Source organism: Rattus norvegicus, chromosome 16 (genome assembly GCF_036323735.1).
Source record: "Rattus norvegicus strain BN/NHsdMcwi chromosome 16, GRCr8, whole genome shotgun sequence".
Lineage (NCBI taxonomy): Eukaryota > Metazoa > Chordata > Mammalia > Rodentia > Muridae > Rattus > Rattus norvegicus.
Genome location: NC_086034.1, coordinates 34301682 through 34311598, shown reverse-complemented (window position 1 = coordinate 34311598; position 9917 = coordinate 34301682). Strand labels below are relative to the sequence as shown.

General features: G+C 41.2%; 1 pseudogene; it reads left to right on the top strand.

Moving 5' to 3' along the window:
• The first annotated feature begins 1760 nt into the window (after positions 1 to 1760).
• On the top strand, positions 1761 to 3251 carry Stambp-ps1 (Stam binding protein, pseudogene 1; annotated as a pseudogene).
• The last annotated feature ends 6666 nt before the right edge of the window (positions 3252 to 9917 follow it).

The window sequence follows — 9917 nt, the reverse complement described above, 5'->3', positions numbered from 1 at the left end:
AAAGAACAGTATAAGGAATCCGGAATTCTAATCTTAACCACAAAGATTATGGCAAAGAAAATGGCCTTAGATTTCAAGGATAATATCCATTGCCAAAGTCTGGTGTTATTGGCCAAACCAAATCATACTAAGCCCAATCTCTAGCACAACAGATCCATTTACAATAGTAATCTTGTTATCTTTTGAATCACACCTACAAGATACAATTAAAACAACATTCAATATGCTCACCCTGTGACTAGGCAGTAAACAGAAATAAGAACCAGATAAAGTTTCAGATAATCTAACTGATATGAAACAGAAGAGTCTTGCCCAATACTATGGGGTTTTGTGAACCTTATTAAATCTCTGAGTAATTCAACTCTTCCCTATGCTGGAATTCCAGTAACTTCATTTGTGTGCATGTGTTTGCCCCCCCCTTCTCTCTCTCTCTCTCTCTCTCTCTCTCTCTCTCTCTCTCTCTATCTATCTATCTCTCCCCCCCTCCCTCCCTCTTCACCTCCCTCCTTCCCCTTTCTGTTTTCTTCTCACCAAGAAGCTTGAGGCACATTAGAACTATCAATAGCAGTATTGAGAGTTTATAAAATTAAATAAAGACTTAGTCACATAGAAAGTTTTTGAAAAATTCTAGAAAGAGCAAATTAATTTTTCATATTTCTCCATCACCTCCTATGTGCTAGTTATTATTAGAAGTGTTATTAGACTATGTCAGTCAAATAACAAAGGCATCTGCCCTCACGGAATATGCGTTCTGGAAAGAGGAGGAAGATAATCCACTGTACAAATGACAATGATAGCTTTAGAAACTGAAGCGGACCAGGAAATGGGCTAAAAATACTAACAATAATTAGTGGGTGTTTTAAGTGTAGCGGTTAGAGAAGGATTTTATGAATGAGAATTGTAGCCTAATTATGGGTAGGAGGGAAACTATCTAACACACACACACACACACACACACACACACACACGTGCGCGCGCGCGCGCGCACACACACACACTAGTGTAAAGACAGTAAGACAAAGACAGGCCTGTGATAGGAAACATCAATGGAAGGAAGGTGCATGACTTGTCAAATCCTCACAAAAAGGCTTAATTCAAAAAACAAACAGAAACTTTTAAGGTCCCTTTATTATGATTAGCTCCTATTGTCAGCATTTTTCAGAGTGCCAACAGAAACAACCCAAGGCAACTGAGTCAGCACAGGATTCAGAGAGTCTCAGTCCACCATGGCAGCAATAGCACGATGACTGACTGGAGCAGCTCGATTTTTGTGGGTAAGACCTTAAGGCAGTGGCTTTTACACAGCAATGGATCAGAAAGCCAGGCTGAGAGCATTCACTGAAGCCAGAAGTGGCTGTAATCTTCAAATGCTGCTCCACTAACCTACTTCCATCAGTCAGGCCACTGTGCCTCAGGGGAGTGCTCAGCCGAATGCAAATGAGAAATCTCCATTGATCTCACCTCGAGACCCAGAGACCATCGCAAAGACTAAGAACCAGGGGTCTGGGATTACTGGAGCAGTGAACATGGCAGGACCATTGCAGTCAAAAACTCATAGCAGCTGTAGTTGCCTACACAAGTTTATGAGCATACGGAGCACTGGGAATTTTGAGACTGAAACTCTTCTGTAAAACGCTGTAATAGGGAATTCTTGACATTGTGATTGCTGGAATTCAGAGGGCTGTGCAGCACAGAAGGAATACTCATGAAGCCATGGGCCCTAGGTACTAAGAATGTGTCAATATGCATCATCAGTAACAATGGAAACAATGCATGGACACAGGTATCCATAGAACTGTAAGAAAGCAGAGATGACTGTGTGTGCAAGAGCATCTGGGGGAGCTTCTTGTTCTTTTTTCTTGTAAATAGAAATACACTTTAAGAAGCAAGTCTATAAATAAAATATAGAATAGAACATTTCTGGAAGCCCTAACTGTCATCCTTCAGGAAAGAATGTATTGGCCCAAGGTCTGACCATGGGAGCACCATTCTCCCACCCAAGACTGGATGGGAACTCTTTCCCTACTTGGGAGTGATGTTGAATTAAATGAAGACATTCTGCCCCAAGTTCTGTTGAATCAGACTATATTCTGCCCCATAATTACTTTTGTTCTGGTGTTGAGCTCATCCCCCATGGTATCCATGTAATCTGAAGAAGGCAACATTGAACATGCCTGTATCTACAGCAAATACATTATAGTGTTCATTGGAAAACTTCCAAAACACCGAGACTACAAATCAACTATCATTCCTGAGGAGAAAGACATGGTCAAGAAATTACAGAATACTGCTTTCCTAAAGCAGAACTTAAAAACCAAACACTTGAAAAGATATACCAAAGACTATAAGCAAGAAAAGAATATAATAAAAAGGAGGAGGAACTTGCTGGAATATGGCCATCCAGCAAGAGTTGGGGAAAGGGAGTTGCCCAACAGAAGCAGCAGCAGCTAGAACAGGAGCAATAATTCTAGGCCTGTGAGGAGATCCAGAAGCAGGAGCTTAAAAAGGAGAAGCTAAAAACTGCCCAAGCATTTGGAAAGTTGGACCCTGCCTTCTGTGGGCTTCTGTGGGCCTCTCTGCATTTCTGTGGGCCTCTGTGGGTCTCTGTGGGCCTCTGTGGGCCTTTGTGGGCCTCTGCAACTCAATGTAGAAAAGTGTTTTGTAGACGTGGTCCCTTCCCTTTCTCATCCACCCAGACTTCAAACTATAACACAAGCATGAGGCCAGCTATACCACCTGTGGTGGACAGGTCCCTGAAACCAAGCACTGAGCATCATAGAACATGTTCTCATCTCTAGCTTGTTAATACCAATACTCACAAAGGCTTTGCAACTTGTGGAGTCTTTTGTGGAAAACTGATGAGAAATGAATTCATAATCAAACATGTCCTTACCCTCAGACAAGATGGTGGGCCTGATAATTGTCATGCAAAATAAAAAAGAAATTTGCCTTCTGTGGGATTTTGTTGGACTCCTCACTCTTGGCTGGATCCATACTCACCCAACCCTAATACCTTTTTGTCCAGGGCAAATCTCTGCTCCTATCAAATGATGTTATAAGAATCCATAGCAATTGTCTGCTCCGCCGCGTTCCAGGGAACTAGATTCTTTATGTTAACTGACTGCGGCCTTCAAGAGATTTCATCCTGCTTGGAGAGAGACTTTTCACTCTCGTGGCAGAAATCACATTTGTTCTGCAACTGTAGCCACTTACTGTCGAAGATGGATATCACCATCACAGACCTTCGATAAACCTCAATTATGGTTCAGGGAGACGGCTCACTGGGTAAAAGAACTTGCCACCAAGTCCAACACCCCAAATTCAATTAAGGGGACCCACATAGTGGAAGGAGACAACCGAGTCCCCCCACTTTATACTCTGACCTCCACTTGTGCACTATGGTACATGTGCACTGCTCCCAACGCACACTTATAGACAGACAGACAGCAGATAGATGAATGCAATTAAAATAAATAAAGCATAAATCTAGGAAGAACTAATAAAAATAAGAAGTATAAACAGAAAAATAAAGGTACAAATGATAAAAATGAGCCAGCAGTAGCCAGAACAAATATGATTCATCCATGCTTATGGTAAAGGATGCAATAAAATCCTGTGGTGCTTACAAGAAGACCCTAAATGGAATATTTGAATTCAAGGGAATAGCTAAAATGTACAAATTAGCACAGGGAAATATGGCAGAAGTGGTTATATTAATATCACTTTACTTTTTTAAAAATCCAAGAAAGGAGGAGCTCATGCATAACTGAACCCCTGGGAAGGTACTGTCAGGTAATGACCTCTGGGGGAGGTTGGGTAAGTTTCCTTTAAGGGTGTGGCAGAACCACGCTACAGTGGATCCCCCACACCCACAAGTGTATGGGCAAGCCAAGCTCAGGGCTTTATGGTCTCTCCTTCTTTGACTCCTAGCTCCAACACCTCACATGTGAGTACATAACTTAGAGTAACCATAGAAACCAAGAAAGTCAAAAGGAACCACGGGGTGGGGAAGAGCAACAGAGGGAGGAGTAACAGGGTCAAAGCAATTTGAAGGGAAAATGAGAAAAACTGGGGAGATTAATTGGGAGGGAGGAGGGGTACCAACCCAGATGGGAGGGGGTAAAACAATAATATAAATGCTTGAAAAAAATCATAATCATATTAATCCATTTACCTAAAATTACATATAAAATACATAAGTCTATGTACACACACACACACACACACACACACACACACACACCACACAGGGCTTAAGTAAAAAATTCCCAATTGGGCTATCAATACCCTTCCTCAAGAACCATAGACTATTTCACACACACACACACACACACACACACACACACACACACACACACACACACCAAAAAAAACCCAAAAAACCAAAAAACATTAATACCAGGCATGATAAGTTCCTTTATCAATATCCCAAAATATTATATGTTATTGTTCTTGTTCTTGCTTGCTTCCAGAGGATTAAGATAAGACTCTATTGCTTAAGACACCATGAACTTCAGACATGGGACCCAAAGGATCTAAGCTACCTCTGACCTAAAGACCTCCTCCTTCAGGACTAGCTCTCAGAGTACCAGAAGGTGCCATGCAAGCTTCCAAGGGAAGGAAGAAAATATGGTCCCACACAACTATCACATCTATGAACTACAAAACAACCAACATGGCATGATAACTCTAAGGGTATAATATTGGCATTCATATCCTGGTTGCGACCAATGGCTAGCTAACTGGACCAAGCCTATTCAACAAGAGGTACTGGACTTAAAGCCTACCTCATGCATGGTACTTAAAGCCTACCTCATGCATGGTACTTAAAGCCTACCTCATGCATGGTACTTAAAGCCTACCTCATGCATGGTACTGAAGTCTTAACAACTGCCTGGGGCTAGTCACATCCTAGATCTTGAAGGAGAATCTACAACTGCCATTTTACTAAGCTAGTGTAATTCATAGTTGCACTCTGAATATTTATTCATATATCCACAAATAAATGTAGCTCTTACCCCCAACAAAGAAACATCACTTCACAATAAATGGAGAGCATTGCAGAAAATTACAACTATTCAAAATGCAGAAAACAAGTGATCGTGTGTGCCAGCTGTAACTGGTCCATCTACAACACAATCCTTGTGGTAAGGTTCAGGGAGCACTGAGGAATATGGGGCAGAAAGAACTGGAAGAACAGAATGTGTACTGTAAGATTGTATCTCCTGGAAACATCAGGGAAGTTCGATCCATTCTGATCCAACAGCATGGCTGACAACATGGTCTGAATGACCAGACCCACACAGACATACTTGTAGGATGATGTCATTATGCAGCAAGGCAGGTCCAGGATAAATTGAAACCTATCTCTGGATGAGAAGGAAGGGTAGTCAGAAAAAAGTCTAGGAAGGAGAGAGGAGGAGGAGAAGCGAGGGAATCAAGATGGAGACGATAGAGCAGGATGATCCAGGTCCAGGTGGACTAGGTCAATTTTACCTTGTCTAGGTGGGCGGTTTCTATCTTTGTTAATTGGCATCTATCTTTATTAATTGTCAGTGAATTTATTCTGTGGTTGTATTGTAGATTGAGAATTTAACATATAAACCTGATTGATAAATGACAAGTTTCTAGAACTTTGATTTTACCGGGCTACATGGGATATAAGCAAAATTTCTAGCGGGCAGAGAGACAGCCTGGGGAGGGTGGCTCTAGCTGTAGAATGCCTGGGGCTGGTGTGGCATGGTACCATGCTAGAATGGCCTGGGGAACTGATGTGTGTGTCAGGCATGGTAACAGCCCACCAAGGGGACAGTGTGAGAAAGCGGCTGGCAGAGAGACAGCCAGAGTCCGTGGCTACCAGTAGCCGCTGATCCATTTTTTGTTTTTACCGCAACACATACTAACATGGAAGGAGGAAATATCATGGGCTTCAACCCTAGACAAAGAACTTCAGGCAACTAAGAAATGCTGGGAGTGGGAGAAAAATGTATCCCAAGGAAGAACACCCCAATTGATTATCAAATACCAAATAGTCAGCCTTAAAATCATATACATGAAGACAACATTATGCAGAATAAGTAGATTGTATTTTTCATTAATTTATTTAGCAATTCACTTTACATCCAGATTGCAGCTCCCCCTCCCACCTCTCCTCAGAGTGCCACCTTCACAAACCCCTCCCATTGCTTCCCCTCCACCTCTCCTCAGAGAAAGGAAAGTCTCCCATAAGGATCACTGCAGCACATCAAGCTGCAGCAGGACTAAACACATCCACTCCCTTGAGGCCAGGCAGAGCTGTAGGCCTGACAATGGGTCTCAGGGAACGGGACCAATGCTCACCTCTGCTTGTGGTGCCCCATGATGACCCAGAGAGTCCTAATCTGGACATCCTGATCTAGCAAGCTTCCCGGGTAAGACATGGAGAAGAACCTTGGGCCAGGCAATAGAGGTCAGGACATCAAATGGCATTTATAGATTTAGGAATGCTAGTAAGCCTAGCACTAAAAGTCCACTTAGTGTGGACTGCCACACTGTGTGTGTGTGTGTGTGTGTGTGTGTGTGTGTGTGTGTGTGTGTGTAAAACAATCAAATTAAAGGAAGCCAGAGGCAATGAATTTGAAAAAGGTAGGGCACATGGAAGGGGTTGAAATGAGGAAAGAGAAAGGGAAAGGGAAGAATAATATAACTATATATTTTAATTTCAAATTTAAAAAAAGAGGAGAACAAAACGTTGGGAGTTGGTGAGGAGGTAGGGGTTGATCTGGGTGGAGTTCGAATTAAAGATTGGGTGAATGTTATTAAATAAATACATTTTACCCACATGTAAAATTCCCAAGAAATTACTAAAAATATTCTATTTTAAAATCCAATTTGCTTGTTTGTTTGTTTGTTTGTGTGTTTGTTTGTTTGTGGTGAGGGTTGAAAATAAGGTCTCATTATGTATCCCTGGCTGTCTTAAAACTCACCTCACAGAAATCTCTTTTCTCTGCCTCCTGTGTACTGAGATTAATGTCGTGCCCCACTCTGACTGGCTTCTAAATCCAATTTAGAGGGGTAATTATTGACACATTTATACTTCACTAAAGTAACAAAATAACCATTAATGCTTTGTACCAGCTCACAGGGCATTTCATAGGAAAACTGGAAGAAGGTAGGCTACCATGTAATATATCCAAAATCAGACTTAGATTTTAACATTGGCCATTCAAAGGTTGAAAGATTATTAGAGAACATAACATCCAAATGACAGCACAGAAACGGTGTGTCTTTACTGTCCCTGACTAGGAACTGTCCAGGGCAGAGTGCCTCCATGTTCTCTTCCTCTAATCCCTCCCCGTCTTCTTAACTACTCAACATTTTTAAGAAGAAAATTTTGCATTTGATACAGATTTATTTATTTGCCTCCAGAAGTAGGATGGATAGATCCAAATGACCTCATCTGACGCTTTCAGAAACAAAATTAATTTTCTATCCTTTAGTGGTTTCCTGGGAGTTATGGAGAAGAAGGAAATATGAGAAAAATGATTATGATGGAAACATATAGCTCCACAATGGAACATTTGCCTAACATGAATTCTTGGAGTCAACTTCTAGTACCACAATTGATTAATAATTTAACTCATCTATAACCAATTTAAATATGGAAGGATCCCCTTGATTTTACCAATGGGCTTCATTCAATGTATTGGAAGGTCTTAAAAACAGAATTAAAACTTGCAGGAAGAAATCATTTCATCTGGGAACAGTGACTCAGTCTCTGCTCAAGTGCTAGACTCTGTCCTTCCTGCTGCCATTGAGACTTAGACTGGCCTAGTGAGCCTAGCGGTACAAGGCCGTGAGCGCCACACTATTCTTAGCAGCAAGTCTTTTACCAGAGTCTTCTATTGGTCCTCCTCTATTTGAAACAAGACTGGTAAAATTAAAGATAATTAAATATGGGGCTTTTATAAGAAAAGTGGGAAATATGTCTGAAGGACATGAGGAGATGAAGAGATTTTAAAATTCATAACATTCCTAAATAATCCAATTCAAAATCAAATCCCAAGAAGACTTTTAGAAGAACTTTCTGAAAAACAGAAATTAGACTTAATTTGATGATGATAGAGGTAGGGACAACGAATCTGCCCAGCAACAGAGCATACTGTAAAGCCACAGTGATTTTAGTCTAAGCAGAAGAAAAGATAAAGATATCAAAGAATCAAAGTTCAGAAAGTGCTATAGATAGATGATAGAGAGAGAGAGAGAGAGAGAGAGAGAGAGAGAGAGAGAGAGGGACAATAGATAGATAGATACATAGATAGGCAGACAGACAGACAGACAGAGAGAGAGAGAGAGAGAGAGAGAGAGAGAGAGAGAGAGAGAGATGAATTTAGTGTGTGATAAGTAGACCATCCAAAGAGCAAAGGTTAGATGATGTGGTGGTTTGAATATGTTTGGCCCCCATAGATTCATGTGTTTGAATGCTTGGCTATAGGGAGTGGCAATATTAGGAGGTGTAGCCATGTTGAAGGAAATATGTTACTGTGCAGAGCGACTTTGAGGTTTCCTATGCTTAGGCTCTGGCCAGTTTGATGGTAATCTCCTGTCTGCCTGCAGGAGACAGTTTCCTCCTGGCTGCCTTTGGATCAAGATATAGAACTCTTGGCTCCTCCAGCACTAAGTCTGTCTGTACAATGAATGCTATGTTTCCCACCAAGATTATAATGGACTGAACCTCTGAAACTATAGGCCAGCCTCAATTAAATGTTTGCCTTTATAGGAGTTGCCTTGGTCCGGTGTCTCTTCCCAGTAATGAAACCCTAAGACAGATGGCATATCTGCTATTTCCTATTGAGTTTCCTATCATGCTAAAATTCATCAGATTAAAATAAAAACAGTTTACTTGAGTTCATGCTTTGGTGACAAGGCAATTGTGCTGGGGTACACTGGGGAGACTTGGGGTCTAGTCCAAGCCACTCTGATCTTGCCTGAATTGTTCTCTCTGCCCGACCCCACAATGAGAAGCTGGCTGGTCAGAAGCCTCCTATTTTAAGGTCTCATTTTTGTGTTTTTTAGTTGTTTGTGAAGGAGATGATACAGTAGACATCCAGTTTCTTAACACTGGGCAAGCTAGCCAGGTATGTTTATCTAGCAACAGAGTTCTAAGCACAAGGAAAGAGAAGTACATGAGGATCCCTTGGAATGGGTTTGCCATTGACACAAATTATACGCCAAAGCCCAGAATTATTTGATGCTATCGTTGAAAGGTGAGGCAAATCTGCCTAATGAACAACATAGCAAGACTGAATCTCACAGAGCAACAATAGGCATAGTAGAAACCTAAACAATGAAATCTAGGTGTTGGTTCACTGGGAAGTGACTTGGAAACGATAAGCTCATTAGGGTAGAACCTCCACGAACACTAATTGTTTTATAAGGACAGGCAGAGAGGCCAAGCAGTTATATATCCATTTGTACACTCTCTCATTGTTACCTGTAGTGCTCTGGGACATCTTGGAATTTACCAATATGAAGGTCACTAACAGATACAATTCTTTGACCTTTCAGGCTAAAGATCCACAAGACAAAGTAAATCTCCTTGTGTTATAACTTACACAGTGGCAATGGGTTATTAGCAACTGCAAATGAACTAACAGAGCCATGGAGTATCCCCCAGAGGGCACATACTCAAGAAAAAGGAGGCATCGCCACAACCAACCAAACACAATGAATTATTCAGTAAATGATGCTTCGAAAATTGAACTGTTAGAAAACAAACTAGGCTAGACACCTATGTAACAAACAACACAATAAATCCCAGCATTAAAAATTAAAGGCAAAATTACCATATTTCAATAAAAAAGTTAACAAAAATGTAGAAGAATGGTCTGCAATACACATGGTGATGGATTATAGGTCATAATGTTTCAAGAAATGCT